This window comes from Nomascus leucogenys, chromosome 6 (genome assembly GCF_006542625.1).
Source record: "Nomascus leucogenys isolate Asia chromosome 6, Asia_NLE_v1, whole genome shotgun sequence".
Taxonomy (NCBI): Eukaryota; Metazoa; Chordata; class Mammalia; order Primates; family Hylobatidae; genus Nomascus; species Nomascus leucogenys.
The window spans coordinates 88,508,839-88,525,597 of record NC_044386.1 but is presented as its reverse complement, the minus strand read 5'-3'; the positions used below and the strand labels follow the sequence as shown (position 1 = coordinate 88,525,597).

Below are 16,759 nucleotides of genomic sequence, written 5' to 3'. Positions count from 1 at the left end.
TGGATCACTTTGAGCTCAGGAATTGAAGACCAGCCTGGGCAACATGGCAAAGCCCCATCTCTACAAAAATAGAAAAATTAGCTGGGCATGGTGGCACGTGCCTGTAGTCCCAGCTACCTGGGAGGCTGAGACTGGAGGATCACTTTAGCCCAGGAAGCAGAGGTTGCAGTGAGCCAAGATCACACCACTGCACACCAGCCTGGGTGACAGAGTAAGACCCTGTCTCAAAAAAATAAAAAATCTAGTTAAATTATTTCATATTATAATTTCAGATTTTGATTATCAGGAAGGTATCAGTCTCCCTAATAGAATCTGATACTATATGAAGCCATAAGTATTATAAGTGTGAATAAGTGCCCAAGAAAATGTTTTGCCAATTGGAATTACAACCAATGAAGAAAATTTTAAAAATTTTTTAAATTGGAAAAGTCCTTAAAGGATAGCTTGATTAAACCCTACTGAATCTATGCTTTAGTGCCTCAGTAAGTGAATGTTTACTCCGTTCAAACTGTCTCCAGCCTGGGCAACAGAGCAAGACCCTATCTCTTAAAAAAAACAAAAAAGCTTCTTCATTATGAACCAATACTTTCCTTCCTCTAACTTTGATTCATTGTTCCTAGTTCCATCCTCCAGACTGCAATGCAAAAGATATGCTTAATCCTTCTTCCATGTGCCATCCCTTCATGTTTCACAGAATCCCAGATTTGAGTCAGGAAGAACATTAAAGAGCATCCAGTTACCCAATCTAAAAAGTATTATCATATACCCCAAGTCTTCTTTCTTCCATGCTAAACAACCTCAATGTTTCAATTACTTTGCAACTGTTTCAAGACATGCTTCATTCTGATTGCTCTCTTCTCACTACACTATTTATCAATGCCTACCTTAAAATGTGGCAAACAGAACAGAACTAAGCTAGATGCAGAGTAGAAGAGAATAATCAACTGTTTTGGACAATATGCTTCAAAATGGTGTAGCTTAAGCAGGTGCTGGCTTTTGGGATAGTTATAATAAACCACTGACTCACCAACTGCAGACAAATAAGGAGACACACCCAGGCACACACCTCTGCTTAAACAAACACACATCTACTGCTGTTAGCCCTCCAAGATCCCCATCTTGTATTTGTGCAGACTTCTGGAAAAAAAATCAATTATAGGCCTGTCTTTATCAAATATTTACACATCAAACATAAAATCTTATAACATATTTCATAACAAATATTTTCTAAATACAGTCTGCCATTTTAACTATTAGAAATAAGGCAGTAAGAGTGAGTGAAGATCCTGATTCTGTATATATACCACCATCCCCTTACAATTTTAAGAGTAACTGATAAAAATCTTAAATAGGACATGATAGCTTCTTGAGGCACACCACTAAGAATGTACTGCAGTTTAATTTTAACACCAGCCCAGTAATCTTCAAGCTCTGGATATGGCCATTTAAGCAATTACTAATCCACCTACCTATGTAACTATTCGGACCACATTTTCTATCTAGTCTAAAAAGATATAATAAGAGGATGTCAAATGCTATATGTATAACCTTGAGGGTCCCTTTCCTCATCTGTAAAACAATAATTTAATGAGACAACCTATGTAAAAGCATTTAATCCAGTGCCCAGCACGTAATTTAAAATCCAATAAATGTAGCAATAATTCTATATATATTATGGCCAGAGTATCTTCTGATATATCTACTATTAATAGTTCACTTAACCTATAAAAAAAGAAGTGAATCTAGGTGTCATTACTTGTTCTTTGTGAACCCATGCTGGCTCCTAGTGATCAGTGCCTTCTTTTGTAAGTACCGACAAACACGTGTTCGAAAATCTGTTTAAGAATTTGTTCTCCCATCAAAAAGTGGGCGAAGGATATGAACAGACACTTCTCAAAAGAAGACATTTATGCAGCCAAAAAACACATGCAAAAATGCTCATCATCACTGGCCATCAGAGAAATGCAAATCAAAACCACAATGAGATACCATCTCACACCAGTTAGAATGGCCATCATTAAAAAGTCAGGAAACAACAGGTGCTGGAGAGGATGTGGAGAAATAGGAACACTTTTACACTGTTGGTGGGACTGTAAACTAGTTCAACCATTGTGGAAGTCAGTGTGGCGATTCCTCAGGGATCTAGAACTAGAAATACCATTTGAGCCAGTCATCCCATTACTGGGTATATACCCAAAGGACTATAAATCATGCTGCTATAAAGACACATGCACACGTATGTTTATAGAGGCACTATTCACAATAGCAAAGACTTGGAACCAACCTAAATGTCCAACAATGATAGACTGGATTAAGAAAATGTGGCACATATACACCATGGAATACTACGCAGCCATAAAAAATGATGAGTTCATGTCCTTTGTAGAGACATGGATGAAACTGGAAACCATCATTCTCAGCAAACTATCGCAAGGACAAAAAAACCAAACACCGCATGTTCTCACTCATAGGTGGGAATCGAACAATGAGAACACATGGACACAGGAAGGAGAACATCACACACCAGGGACTGTTGTGGGGTGGGGGGAGGGGGGAGAGATAGCATTAGGAGATGTACCTAATGCTAAACGACGAGCTAATGGGTGCAGCACACCAACATGGCACATGTATACATATGTAACAAACCTGCACGTTGTGCATATGTACCCTAAAACTTAAAGTATAATAATAATAAAATTTAAAAAAAAAAAGAATTTGTTCAAGGAATGATACCAAGCTCTGATATCAGTCTATTATTATCTGTAACCTTTATTTGTTTTCCCATATTGTACATACTTCAGCAGCCAAAATACTTTTATACATAATAGGTCTTCAAAAAAAAAGGTTAATTGAATTCCCTTTTAAAAAATCAGTATGAATTTCTTAGTTTTGATCAACACAACATGATTATATAAGATGTGAATATTAGAGAAAGCTGAGTGAAGGGTATATGGCACACGGAAATCTTCTGTACTATCTTTGCAATTCTCCTATAAAGATATATTTCAAAATTGAACATTTTTAAAAAATCCAGCACTTTGGGAGGCCGAGGTGGGCAGATCACGAGGTCAGGAGATCGAGACCACGGTGAAACCCCGTCTCTACTAAAAATACAAAAAAATTAGCCGGGCGTGGTGGCGGGCGCCTGTAGTCCCAGCTACTCGGAGAGGCTGAGGCAGGAGAATGACGTGAACCCGGGAGGCGGAGCTCACAGTGAGCCAAGATCGCGCCACTGCACTCCAGCCTGGGCGACAGAGCGAGACTCCGTCTCAAAAAAAAAAAAAAAAAAAAAAAATCAAGATGATCTCTTCCCTCTGACAAATTCTTTCTTCAAATTCCCCAAATATTACCAATCACGATTAGGTGTAAATTCTTTCAGCAGCCCTTAGAGCTTTATAATCTATCCTCAGTAGGGGACATGAATTCCAGTAAACAGGAACTCTTATAATACCACTAACTTATCCTGGGCTACATCAGTGAGTTAGTTTTCAGTAAACAATAGTCATTCCCAAATTTTAGTTTTTGAAATAAGGGCCTTAAAAAGAATCTATCCCAGAGCCGGGCACGGTGGCTCATGCCTGTAATCCCAGCACTTTGGGAGTTCAAGGTGGGTGGATCACGAGGTCAGGAGTTCGCGACCAGCCTGGCCAACATAGCGAAACTCCGTCTCTACTAAAAATACAAAACGTTGGCCGGGCATGGTGGCAGGCACCTGTAATCCCAGCTACTCAGGAGGCTAAGGCAAGAGAATTGCTTGAACCTGGGAGGCCGAGGTTGCAGTGAGCCAAGATCATGCCATTGCACTCCAGCCCGGGCGACAGTGCAAGACTTCATCTAAAAAAAAAAAAAAAAAAAAAAAGAATCTATCCCAAAAGCAAATATCTTTTCTCTAAACCATTAAAATCCTGCAGAATCCAATTAAAATTTCTGACTCTTGTTGCTCAAACCATTTATTTAACAGTGACATTCAAGTCAAGCTCAGAAATATCTTTTATGTATGAGACAAATTACTACTACATATTATCATGAAAAAGTGTCTTAAAATATTTTTAAAATATGCTTATATTGAGGCTGATTGGTTTTAAAATTAGGTAAATAAAAGTTTAAGTAAATGAAGAATTTTATTTGCAATTATTCAAACTCAAATTTTCACTGTTAAACAGTAGTCATAGGAATTCTGCAAAAACTGTAACTGTCAAGCAAATGAATCCTAAAATGCTTAAGAATAAAGTATCTTTCCCCTAAATGTTCTCCTAAATACCTCCAAATAGCTTTCGTACATTTAAAGAGCTTCTTTCAGGTATCATCTGTCTAATTTTCAAACACTTGGCTTTTCACTTTGGAACAGTACTACAGAATCAGTACTATAAACAGAAGTGCTATTGTCAAAGAACTGATCCAATATTAAGGAGAGCTAAGGCCACTTGTCTTGTAGAAAATTACTGCCAAATGCTGCCAGACCCTGCTTTTCTTCCTTCTGGGCCGGTAGCCAGATACGAATCATAGCTAGACCCTTTCTAATTTTTAATACACAAAACGGTACACAGTAACACATCCAAACCAGAAAGTATTTTAATGAATGGTTTCCATAATTCATCTAATGTTTTGGCATATATACACACACATTACACATATGCATGCACACACACAAATATATATACATACACTTACACACATATACATATACATATATTTATACACATATACATATACATGCATAGTCTATAATATCTTTAGAAGTATACATAAAAAACTGTTAACAATGGCTGCCTCTGGGACAACTGTTTCTGTCTCTGAATTTTGTTATGTTTTTGTAATAACTATTCAAAATTTATCTATTAAAAGGAGAAACTACAATAAAGAACATTAATTCTAGTTAAAATATATTTTACAAGACAACATCTGAGGCATTCTTTTAAACATTGTTTTGTTATAAATATTTTAACATCTAATTGTTTATGAAACAATTTACAATGTTTCAACTTCACTTATAACCAAAGAAATACAAATTAAGTAAGATATTTTGCTTATCAAATTGCAAAAGTTTTTTTAAAACTAATGTTTCATATTGGCATATAAATTAGCATCTTTCTAGAAAGCAATATGGCAATGTCTAATTTTTTTAAGTTCTTATCTTTTGACTAAATGTTTTTATTCCTATTATTTAAACAAATCAGGTATGGAGAAAGATTATGTACTAAGATTTTCATAAATGTTATTAGCAGAGAGAAAAAATTATTTTAATACATTTGAAATAATCTTATAATAAAAGATTAGTTAACTCATCTTTAATCATTTAATGATCATCTAGCATGTGATAGGAACCACGTGAGCTTAAGAATTATGTGTGTACGTATGTTTATTGCGGCACTCTTCACAATAGCAAAGACTTGGAACCAACCCAAATGTCCATCAGTGATAGACCAGATTAAGAAAATGTGGCACATACACACCATGGAACACTATGCAGCAATAAAAAAGGATGAGTTCATGTCCTTTGTAGGGACATGGATGAAGCTGGAAACCATCATTCTCAGCAAACTATCGCAGGGACAAAAAACCAAACACCACATGGTATTATTCATAGGTGAGAATTGAACAATGAGAACACTTGGACACAGGAAGGGGAACATCACACACCGGGGCCTGTCGTGGGCTGGGAGGAGGGATAGCATTAGGAGATATACCTAATGTAAATGACGAGTTATGGGTGCAGCACACCAACATGGCACATGTATACATATGTAACAAACCTGCATGTTGTGCATACGTACCCCAGAACTTAAAGTATAATTAAAAAAAAGAATTATGTGTGTATATGTGTATATATATGGAGATATGTTTTATTATATATTTAAATGAAGCGCTTTGCCAAAAAACGAATTTTTATGGCCACCAAAACACATGCACAAAATTGTTTATGGTAGCCTTGTTTCTAAGAACTAAACACTGGAAACAGCCCAAATGTCTGTCAACAGAAGACGCAAATAGATACTCGTACAATGAAATAATACAGAGCAATGAAAAAGAATTACTACCACTAATTCAAAAAACATGGATCTCACAGATGTAATGTTCAACACAAGAAATTAGACATAAAAGAATGATTTGATTCCACTTACATGAATTTCAGGAATAAGCACAACTAATCTATAGTGATGGGTATCAGAAAAGTGGTAACTTTTGTTAAGCAATGACTAAGAGAGAACAGGAGGGAAGCTTTCAAGGTCCTGGAAATGTTCTCTATCTTGATCTGATTGTTGGTTACATGTTTACATATGTAACTCACTGAGCTGTATACTTACGATTTGTGTACTTTATTGTATATATTTTTTTCTTCAAGTCCTATCAATTTTTTTAAAAAATAGAATGGATGGGCCAGGCGCAGTGGCTCACGCCTGTAATCCAAGCACTTTGGGAGGCCAAGGCAGGTGGATCACCTGAGGTCGGGAGTTTGAGACCAGCCTGACCAACATGGAGAAATCCCATCTCTACTCAAAATACAAAATTAGCCGAGCATGGTAGCACATGCCTGTAATCCCAGCTACTCAGGAGGCTGAGGCAGGAGAATCGCTTGAACTCGGGAGGTGGAGGTTGCGGCGAGCCAGATCAGGCCACTGCACTCCAGCCTATGCAACAGAAGAGAAACTACGTCTCAAAAAAAAAAAAAGGAATAGATGGAATGGAAAGTTCCTCTTCCTCCATGCCTGCCAGCAAGAAAGAAAAGAAGAGATGAGAGGCTTAGATCAAATGATCTTTTAAGCTCCTGCTTTAAAGTTCCACTGTCTTATTAATTCAACAAAAATTTGAGCACCTACTTTGTAAAAGGCACTGTTCTGTATGTTGGGGATATAATATTGACTAAAATGGGTAAAAATCCCTATCCTGGAGGGTCTTATGTTTTTTAATTTTTCATTTAATTTAACTCTTTTTTTTGAGACAGGGTCTTACTTTTTTGCCCAAGCTGATCTCAAACTCCTGGGCTCAAGCAATCCTCCAACCTCAGCCTCCCAGGTAGAGGCATGCATCACCGTGTCCAGCTCTTACACTTTTTTTAGTAGGGGTAGAAAGACAATAAAAATCTAGAGTATGTTGGATAGTGAAAAGCCCAAAAAAGAAACAAAGCAGGCAAGAAGGATAGGAAGAGTATGTGTGGAAGAGATATTGTCATTTTAAACAAGGTGACCAGTAAAGTTCTCAGATAAAGGATAATACTTTAATTAAGACCTGAAGTGAGGGAGGAAGACATTTGGATATCTGAAAGAACATGTTAAAGACCTTATGAAACAGTGAGGAGTATGGCTGAAGGAAAGTAAGCAAGGTAAGATTAGTAAAAACTGAGATTAAGAAAAAAACAAAAAAAAACTTTTCCCAAGTCTTTCTCTCCTTCCACACCATTCCAACTCTTCATTTAAAGACTTAAGTAGAAACTTTTCTATACAGAAATTTCTGTAACCACTAGCCCAGCCCACATTTATCTAATCTTCTGAGCTGCTAAAGTTATACTACTCATGGTTATCTTTATATACTACCTTGCAATTAGATATAAACTGCCTTCCGCTCCCAAACAGACCAAGCTTCTTCATGGCAGTGACTAGATTTTATGCATTTCTGTATTCCTATTAGTTAGCCCATGGTTGGCACTTAAATGATAACTGGTAAGACTGATGCTAATAACAACTCAACAGGCATAAGATCAGTAAACTGTGGACAAATTTTAAGAAAGAAAAAGAGGAAGGAAAGGAGCCAAGATTAGGGAACCACGTGCTTCAGGCACTGGTGTGTCTCCATGTGTCATGCATGATCCAAAGTCAGGATTTTCTCTGATTGTCCTTAAGACTCTCAGATCCTCAACATTACTTTCATAAAAAGTCATTCTAGGCTTTTGTTTCTTCCCCTTGAGGGGGAAAATCAGGCATCTGGTATCCCTTTCAAGCAATAGTTTTTGTTTTGTTTTGTTTTGTTTTTGAGACGAGTCTTGCTATGTCACCCAGGCTGGAGTGCAGTGGCACAATCTCAGCTCATTGCAACCTGTGCATCCCGGGTTCAAGCAATTCCCCTGAGTAGCTGGGATTACAGGTGCGCACCACCATGCCTGGCTAATTTTTGTATTTTTAGTAGAGACAGGGTTTCACCATGTTGGCCAGGCTAGCCTCGAACTCCTGACCTCAGGTGATCCACCCGCCTCAGCCTTCCAAAGTGCTGGGATTTCAAGTGTGAGCCATCGCACCCAACCTTTTTTTTTTTTTTTTTTGAGACAGTCCAGGTCTGTCGACCAGGCTGGACAATCTCGGCTCACTGCAACCTCCATCTCCCAGGCTCAAGCAATTTTCCTGCTTCAGCCTCTGGAATAGCTGGGATTACAGGCGTGTGCCACCACGCCCGGCTAATTTTTGTATTTTTAGTAGAGAAGGGGTTTCACCATGTTAGCCAGGCTGGTCTTGAACTCCTGACTTCAGGTAATCCGCCCGCCTCGGCCTCCCAAAGTGCTGGGATTAGAGGCGTGAGCCACCGCACCTGGCCTCAAGTAATAGTTTTATAACACCAGTGTTCACAACCAGCTTAACAAATAAAATCTTATAGACCAACTAACTGTGTGATCTTCAGCACACCATTCCACCACTCTTGCATATGTGCTTCCTCATATGCTAAAGGAAGGAGTTGGATTAAATGGTCTCTAAAGTCTAATCAATCTCAAATTGTCTACTTTAGCTTTTTTGGAAGAACTGAACGGACAAACCTTACAACCTACTTCTTCAATTTACAAAATGAATTAAATATCTGTTAATAATTTTAAACACTGAATAAGCAGTCATATTCAGAAAACAGTATAGTATTAGAAAAAGCATAGAGTCTGGAGACAGTCAGACCTACATGTAGTCATAGTCTGCATCTTAGTAGATAATGACGCTGAGCAAATTATTAAATGTTTAGGATTTATTTTGAAAATTAATGGCAATGTATGTAAAGCAATTATTAAAGCCTATATAAAAACCTGCATACATCAGCTACTATCATTTTCCAAGTAAAAAGCAGCCAAGGTAAACTATCTACCAAATAATGATGTCCAAGATTTAAAACACCCAAACTAGTTAATATCTCTCCTAGCAATTTTAGAGATAAGGATTAATAGTTGCCTCAAAATTCTACAAGACTTTTCTGCAAGTTTAACAGTGTAACCATCACCTCTTAAAGTGGGAGAAGTCTTATTTCTTAAACACAAAGCTAAGAACTACCATTCTCATATCAGCTTATGGTCACAGGGCAAGAGAGAATAAGATACTTTAGAAACCCCCAAATTTTAGGAAAACAGGACAAGACTGAGATTTGAGTTTAACTCATTTCTGACATCATGAACACATCAATCTTGGTATTGAGAGTTCAACCATGTAATGATAGCCAACTATGTGTAAACAAGCAACAGGAAGTCAAAAGTAATAAGACAAATATAAACCTGCCTTTGAGTCCAGGAGGAAAGAGAGACATAATTACAACACATTAGTAGACACAAGAGAATGAATGAACATGACACAGTGAGTATATAACACCTAGGGTTGGGAAGAGGGAGGACCAGAAGACTTAAAAAGCAGACAGTAAAGAAAGAAAAAACGGTAACTAAAAAAGAGCTAAAAAAAAGCAGACAGTGCTTACGTTGTATCTTAAAAAATCAGTAGACTTTGCCAGCAAGACAAGAGAAGGAAAGACATTCTAAACAGTGGAGAGAACATATGTGAAGGCTCTGAGTCAGGAAACAGTATGGCTCATTCAGTAAACTGCTCGTATTAGTACAAGTGCAGCTTTAGATTTATGGTGGGGGAAATGCATAAGATTAGCCAGATGATGAAAGGCCTTGTAACGATAGAGAGTTGGGCTGATAAAGTATGGGCTTTAAGAAAGAAGGGCAGGGAGAGAGAGCATCAGGAAGAGAAGAATAGCTAATGGATGCTGGGCTTTATACCTGGGTGACGGGATGATCTGTGCAGTAAATCACCATGGCACATGTTTACCTGTGTCACAAACCTGCCCATTCTGCACATGTGCCCCTGAACTTAAAAGAAAAGTTGAAAGATAAAGAAATAAATCTCAGTAACATTTCTAAGAAAGAGAGAAAGAAAGAAAAGAGAGAAGAAACAAGAAAAGAAGCAATGAATAGATTTGCACTTCAGAAAAATCACCTGTGCAGTAATGTAAGGATGGATTAAAGGGGGTCAAGTCTGGAGGCAACAACTAGAGACCTCATTCTATATCCAGAGTTAAGTAAGGACATATTATTATATAGATAATCTACCACAGAACCAGGGATCGGAACTAAAAATAATAATGCTTTAACAGATAAAGCTAAATTATCCAAAGAAAATCATTCACCTTCATGAATCTATATTCTGGAATTAAATACTTGCCATGTATCTTTAAAAAGAAGAGGCTTCTAAAATTAGGTATAATATGTAAAAATTACGTGGAACTAGTTGTATCCTGAGAACTAGCTACTCTTAAGGTATCTCTTCCTTTTTGCACATATAATACTTCAGACTTGCAACATAAAAACTATACGTATGTGTATATGTATATCTTTTTATACACATATTTTATATATTATACATATTATATACATATGACATATGTATATAACTACACATGTCATATATGTATATATTAAAGCAAAAGTATGTATTACATGTAAAATGTATGTAAGTATAATTCATGTATGTATATATGAAAACTGGGGCCCTGAAAGATTAAGGAATTATCCAAGGACACACCATGAGTAGCACAGTGAAGACTGGAATTCATGTCTTATGATTTCCTTTCTAGAAACTGCTTTAGTATATCATATGTATGATTCTAGAACTCTCAATGATAATTCAAAAGACACTTTGGTACTGTCATTTTCAGCAGTGTAATAATGAAACTATAAAATTACTTGTATGGTTCATATGCTTCACAAGCAAAATATATCTATCAGATGTGTATATGTTTGACAAAAAGAAATTTCCTGAAGTCTGTACCACAATAAGAATACCTATTCCCCCACCCTATTCTCCTCTAGGAAATCTAAAAACTTCCTTTTTCAAACTCAGGAAACAATTAAATTTGATAAAAGAAAGTCCTAAAATTAATTTATTTATATAATTAAATATCCAACAACCTTAACATGTTTTAACATTTTACTTAGGTCTATGTCTTTTCTTATTTTGTTGTGCTACCCACCCCACCCTGCACACCCTTATAATTTTCAGATACTTGAAATACCCTTTTCCTTCATTAGTATACACAGGTGCAAGAGGCAACACTGACAAAAGCCTTATAAATACTGTACATTTCACCATTTGCATAGTAACTGAAATGTTTTAATTTTGGGGTTTCTCTAACTTGTACTTAAAAGTAATGTCTGCTCATTGAAATAGATTCAAGTAATATAAAACTATAAAATTAAACCGCTCTCTTCTATGCCTCTGCAACTCCCTCCTGAAGAATCCAAACATGGTTAAGTCTGATGTGTATCCTTATAGACTTTTGTATGCTTACGTAGCACAAGCATCTACAAAGAGTCAACATACATTTAACACCTAAAACTCTACTGATTGTAATTTAATCTTTCTTTACTAATTCAGAAGGCAGTTAACTATTTTGCTTGGTTTCTGATTATCACAACATACATCAATTGTATCATCATTCAGGGGTTACTAAAAAAAAGAGAGCTGAATCTTATAAGTACCTTGTGTATTTCTTCCTTAGCAGTACCACAATTTTTAACTATTTGTTTTCTTCCTCTCTCTGGACTTAAAGGGAAAAGTCACATGACAGCTTTAATCAGTGTACCTCCAGAGCTGTGACACCTAGCAGATAATCAAATATGTGTTGACTTATCAGTCTATGCCTTACTTAGAAATGATGAAAGCTGCTTTTTAGAAAAAAAAAAAAAGTTTCTGAAACCTGCTTAATTTGTTCTTTGTCTTTCTCTCAAAAATAGGAAAAATAAGATCTGCTTACAGGTTTGGGGGCTGTCATTCCAAACAAATAACTGCTCAAGCAATCAGTTGTGATAGCTGTAAATGTCAACCAGGTATTTTGGTCTGAATAACAACAACAACAAAACTTATGTTAACCTCTTCAAAGTGTTAAATATTGCTGTGCGGGATTCCTTTGTTCTTCAAAATGATGTAAAATTCCAAAATTAAGTACATTATCCCTAATCTGTCTGGTTCTAAGATCAGAAGAAATGACATCTTTTAAAAAAATCGTATCTAAGAGGCCTGGCATGGTGACTCACGCCTCTAAATCCCAGTACTTTGGGAGGCTGAGGCTGAAGGATCACTTGAGGCCTGGAGTTCAAGACCAGACTGGGCAACAGCGCAAGACCTTGTCTTTAATTAATCGAATAAATAAATAAATAAAATTAGTGAGGCGTGGTGGCACATGTATGTAGTTCCAGCTACTCTACTGGGGGTGGGGATGGGAAGCTGAACCGGGAGGACTGCTTGAGCTTTGGAGGTCGAGGCTGCAGTGAGCCATGGTAGCGATGCTACAATCCAGCCTGGAAGGCGGAATAAGTCTCTGTTTCAAAAGAAACAAACCAAAAAACAAGAAAAAAAAAACTGACACGAAGAAAAAGACTAAGGCAGGCAAAATTATTTGCTTTGGTATACTCAAATTTGTCTGTTAACCCCAGATTACATATTTACAGAATAGCTCTGGGTAAGGACTTCACTGCCTGCCACATTAAATTTCATATACAGGCCTCTGTGATAGAGTAATTAACCAAAAGAAATGTCAGGCAAACACATAGGCTTTCTGACCTATACGCTGTTTTTTTTTTTTTTTTTTTTTTTAACCAATACACACACATACAGGTCATTTTATTTAAATCCCACCTACGCCTACGCTAGTTACCAAAACCTCTGTAATATCCAAGGCTAAATACACTTTTACAATACAATGAAACTGTTAAGCAGAATTCTCTAAAAGAACTCGATTAACCATCCTTACAGGTCACAGAAAACGCTTTTGCAGAGTTCTAGCTTTGGGATTTCAAATTCCATTGTTTTCTAGAGGCTGAATTTGACGTTATCCCTCTCTACAAATGCTTTTCAAAGGACAGAAAGAAGCCAGACAGAACACGCTTCCCAGCACTATCCGACTCTGCCTAACACTCACTCAGGCAAGACTTCAGAACAGATCTAATAATGCAGGATGAGCAAAGCAGACCACCACCTAGGAAAGCAAGCCAAAATCACTGTCTTCCCCACCTTCAACAGATTCCAGTTGCTCAGGAGCTGTATCCACGCTCAACCTGCGGACACCGGCCTCCTAAAGAACCTGCAGACCAAACGCCCACCTAAGGTGCTGCCACTCTTAGCTCCCGGAGCTCCAGCGAGACCAGCGCGCCCCCACAGGGATCCCGGGGCAGAGAAAAGAAAACTGCAGAACAAACGCGCTGCTTCTTCAACTAGGCAACAACATCGATCAATCCTCCAACTAAGCACTGAGTAAATCTCATCCAGAGAGAAGGAGACCTGAACAAAAACGTTTCAGGATGCTGCCCAGCCTGCACGGTAGCACTAAAGCCCTCTCCCGCCCTCAGCGGACCCAGCGCCCGCGGAGCCGCGCCCACCCCGAGAGATTGCCCGGGGGTCAGCTAACTCGCCCCGTCGCCCCCAAAAGACTGGAGACTATGCCAAGTTACCGCCCCGCTCTGGGCAAAGCAGAAACCCCGGCACAGACGCTGGTCGCCGCTGTACACCCTCAGCCCCCAACAACCCCCCAAGGCGGCCCCGGCCCCAGCGGAACGGATACATCGCTCTCTCACCCGGAGACACCGATGAACAGACCCCTCTCCCCAGAACCCGGACTCACTGCTTCTTCATCCCAGCAATGCGAAACGGACGCCCACGCCCGCTCAAAGAACCCCCAAGACCCCGATGATCTGCCTCCAGAGACAAGGTTTACACCGGTGTAAACCTTGCTAAACTGCATTCTCTGCCCCAAAGAGCTCGGGACCCGGATAAAAAGACCCCTTGTCCCGGAACCCCGCTACACCACCTCAAAGAAGCTCAAGACCCTGATAAATCTCCCTCGATGTCAAAGACCTAGGACCCCGTGTGCCGCCACCCACCCCCACCCCAAGCCGGAAGAGCCCCCAGGATCCCTAATACATTGCCCCCTCACCTCGGGAGCTCCGGCACCCGCTACACCGCCCTTGGGCGCCCGCGCCCGGATCCCACTGCACCGCCTCCTCGCCCCCCGCACTCCCAAACCCCGCCAAGCCTCGCGCCCACCAGGCAGCGCCGCGCAGCCCCCGGAGCCGCCCCCGTCAGGAGCCCGCCTGCTCCGGCTGCTCCGTGTCCCCGCTCCCCGACCGCTCCTCAGCCGAGACGCGCTCCGGGCTTTCTAACCTGAGCAGCGTCGGAGGGCGAGCAGACACGGGAGCCCTGAGGAAGAGAAGGAGACAGCAGAGAAGGGGTGGCTCAGGCCTGCGGTGCCGCAGCTCCAGCCTCTCGGCAAGGAAGCGCTTGTGTGAGGAGAGCCCTCCCGCTCCGCGCGCAGCCGGGAGACCCAGCCACCGCCGTGCCCGCAGCTCTTCCCGCGAGATCCCAGCCACGGCAAGAGGCGGGGCCACGGCGGGGCGGGGGGGGGGGTGCGGTAGCGGCAGCTCCTCGAGTGACAGTCCTGGCAGCCTGTCGGCGGCAGGACGGGCGGGAGGACTCGGAGTCCACTACGACCAATTGTAAAATAGGAAAGGTGATTCTCCCCGCCCCTTCTCCGCCCCGCCCCTTCTCCGCCCCTCCTCTTCTCCGCTCCTCCTTAATAAACTGTGAGCGAAGGTAGTAGTGACCAGAAGTAGTAGGAGGCAGTGGACGTTCGCGGCAAGGTAGCTCGAATGACGTGACGTGCTTGGCTTGTCTGTGGTCCTGCTAGGCCGCCGTAGATACACCTGGTTTGGGGAAGAGGCTGGTCTTCACACCGGTGTAAACCGAGGTGCGGTTACCCTTGGTTACAGCGCTGCCCGAAGTGCGCAGGGGATTCCCATCTTCCAGGTTGAAGGCCCACCCACTCCGGTTACCCGCGTCTAAACCTCCATTTAATTCCTTTCCCCGATTTGGGCCTCTCCTCCCTCTCCACCTCAAACAGGGCACCATTGTTAAGATGCCCGTGTTTTCCAAACCCCAACCCAGGACATCTGGTCTGACAAAGGACTCGTCTGATGACTGTATTTATTTCTACGTACAGCCTTCCAGAAGAGTGAAAAGCAAATCTCGAGTTACCAACATAACAAAGTCCAAAATTAATGAAAAGTCGCACCTTTGTAGACCCCAGTGCCCAGTAGTATTTGGCACACCCAGGGCTCTGAATAATGTGAAAGGAATGAATTAAGACTGTTACACTTAAATATATGCAAATCTCGAGTTACCAACATAACAAAGTCCAAAATTAATGAAAAGTCGTACCTTTGTAGACCCCAGCGCCTAGTAGTATTTGGCACACCCAGGGCACCGAATAATGTGAAAGGAATGAATTAAGACTGTTATACTTAAATATATGAAATCTGGACCTGGCCCCAGAAAATTCGGCTTTCCTAGCCTTTCCTCTATAATGGGAGCCAGTGGCTTCACACTTAAATCCAGTCTCTTCATTATTATGCCTATCCTGTACCTTCATTCATCTTACCCTCTTCACTCCCTTACCCACAGCAAGAAGTGCCCTTTCTCCTCAAGGTTAAATCTTGCACCTGTGCCCTGGATCCCAGCCAGTCCCAGATTTTATTCAGCTGTTTTTTCTTTCCCCATTATTAATTTCTTCCTCTAACCTAAATCTTTCTCCCACAAACATAGTCTCTCCCATCCTTTGAACAGAACAAAGCCACCCAATCTCTTCCACCCAAACTGCCTTCTCCTTTCTAATAGGAATCGCACTTCTTGAAAAACATTATATTTGCTGCTGGGCACTGTGGCTCACACCTGTAATCCCAGCACCTTGGGAGGCCAAGGTGGGAGGATTGCTTGAGGCCAGGAGTTTGAAACCAGTCTGGGAACATAATGAGACTCCCGTATCTGCAAAAAATAAAAATAAAAAATTAGCCGGCTGTGGTGGCACACACCTATAGTCCCAGCTATTCGCGGTGGGGGAGGCGGGGTGCTGAGATGGGGTGATCGCTTGAGTTTGGGCGGTTGAGGCTGCAGTGTACTGTGACCAAGCCACTGCACTCCAGCCTGGGCCACAGATTGAGGCCCTGTCTCTAAATAAATAAATGTAAGTATGTTTGCTGTCTCCACTTTCTCATCTCTTATTTTTCCCACTACAGCGTTGCTTTTGGTCACACAATCTGCTATTCTCTCAATGGTTAGTTACAAAAGACCTCTTTCCTCCTAGAAGAATGGTCTATTTTGGGGTATCTTTCTCGTGACCTCTCTCAGCTTATTGACAATGCTGACATCTCTTCCCTTAGTAGCTGCCTAACTACATTCTCCTGATTCTTTGGCAACTTTTCTTTTTTTTTCCCCCCCTGTCCCTTGTCCTGGTTTGAAAACTTGTATATTTATGTCTCCTTATCTTATAGCCACACCTTGTGCATAATATGAAAAATGGCCACACACAGTTGCACACTTTGAGTGCCAATAAGTGGCTGAGACAAAAGCTGTTAGAAGAGTCCAGCGGAGGAGACATAGCTGTGAGGCTTGAGCTGGGTCATAATGAAACACTACGTTGGCCATATAAATGCAAGGCAGAAACAGAGGCCTTTCAGAGGAGAAAAATAATGTGA

The 16,759-nt window shown here is 40.6% G+C and overlaps 1 protein-coding gene across 4 annotated transcripts in view; it reads right to left on the bottom strand.

Moving 5' to 3' along the window:
* Nucleotides 1-14,566, bottom strand: part of GLCE (glucuronic acid epimerase) — a 126,884-nt gene extending 112,318 nt beyond the window's left edge. For all 4 annotated transcript variants that reach the window (XM_030814657.1, XM_030814659.1, XM_030814656.1 and 1 more), the window contains exon 1: nucleotides 14,394-14,566. The gene's annotated coding sequence lies outside the window, so the exon portion shown is untranslated. The remainder of the gene's footprint in view (nucleotides 1-14,393) is intronic.
* Nucleotides 14,567-16,759: the final 2,193 nt, after the last annotated feature.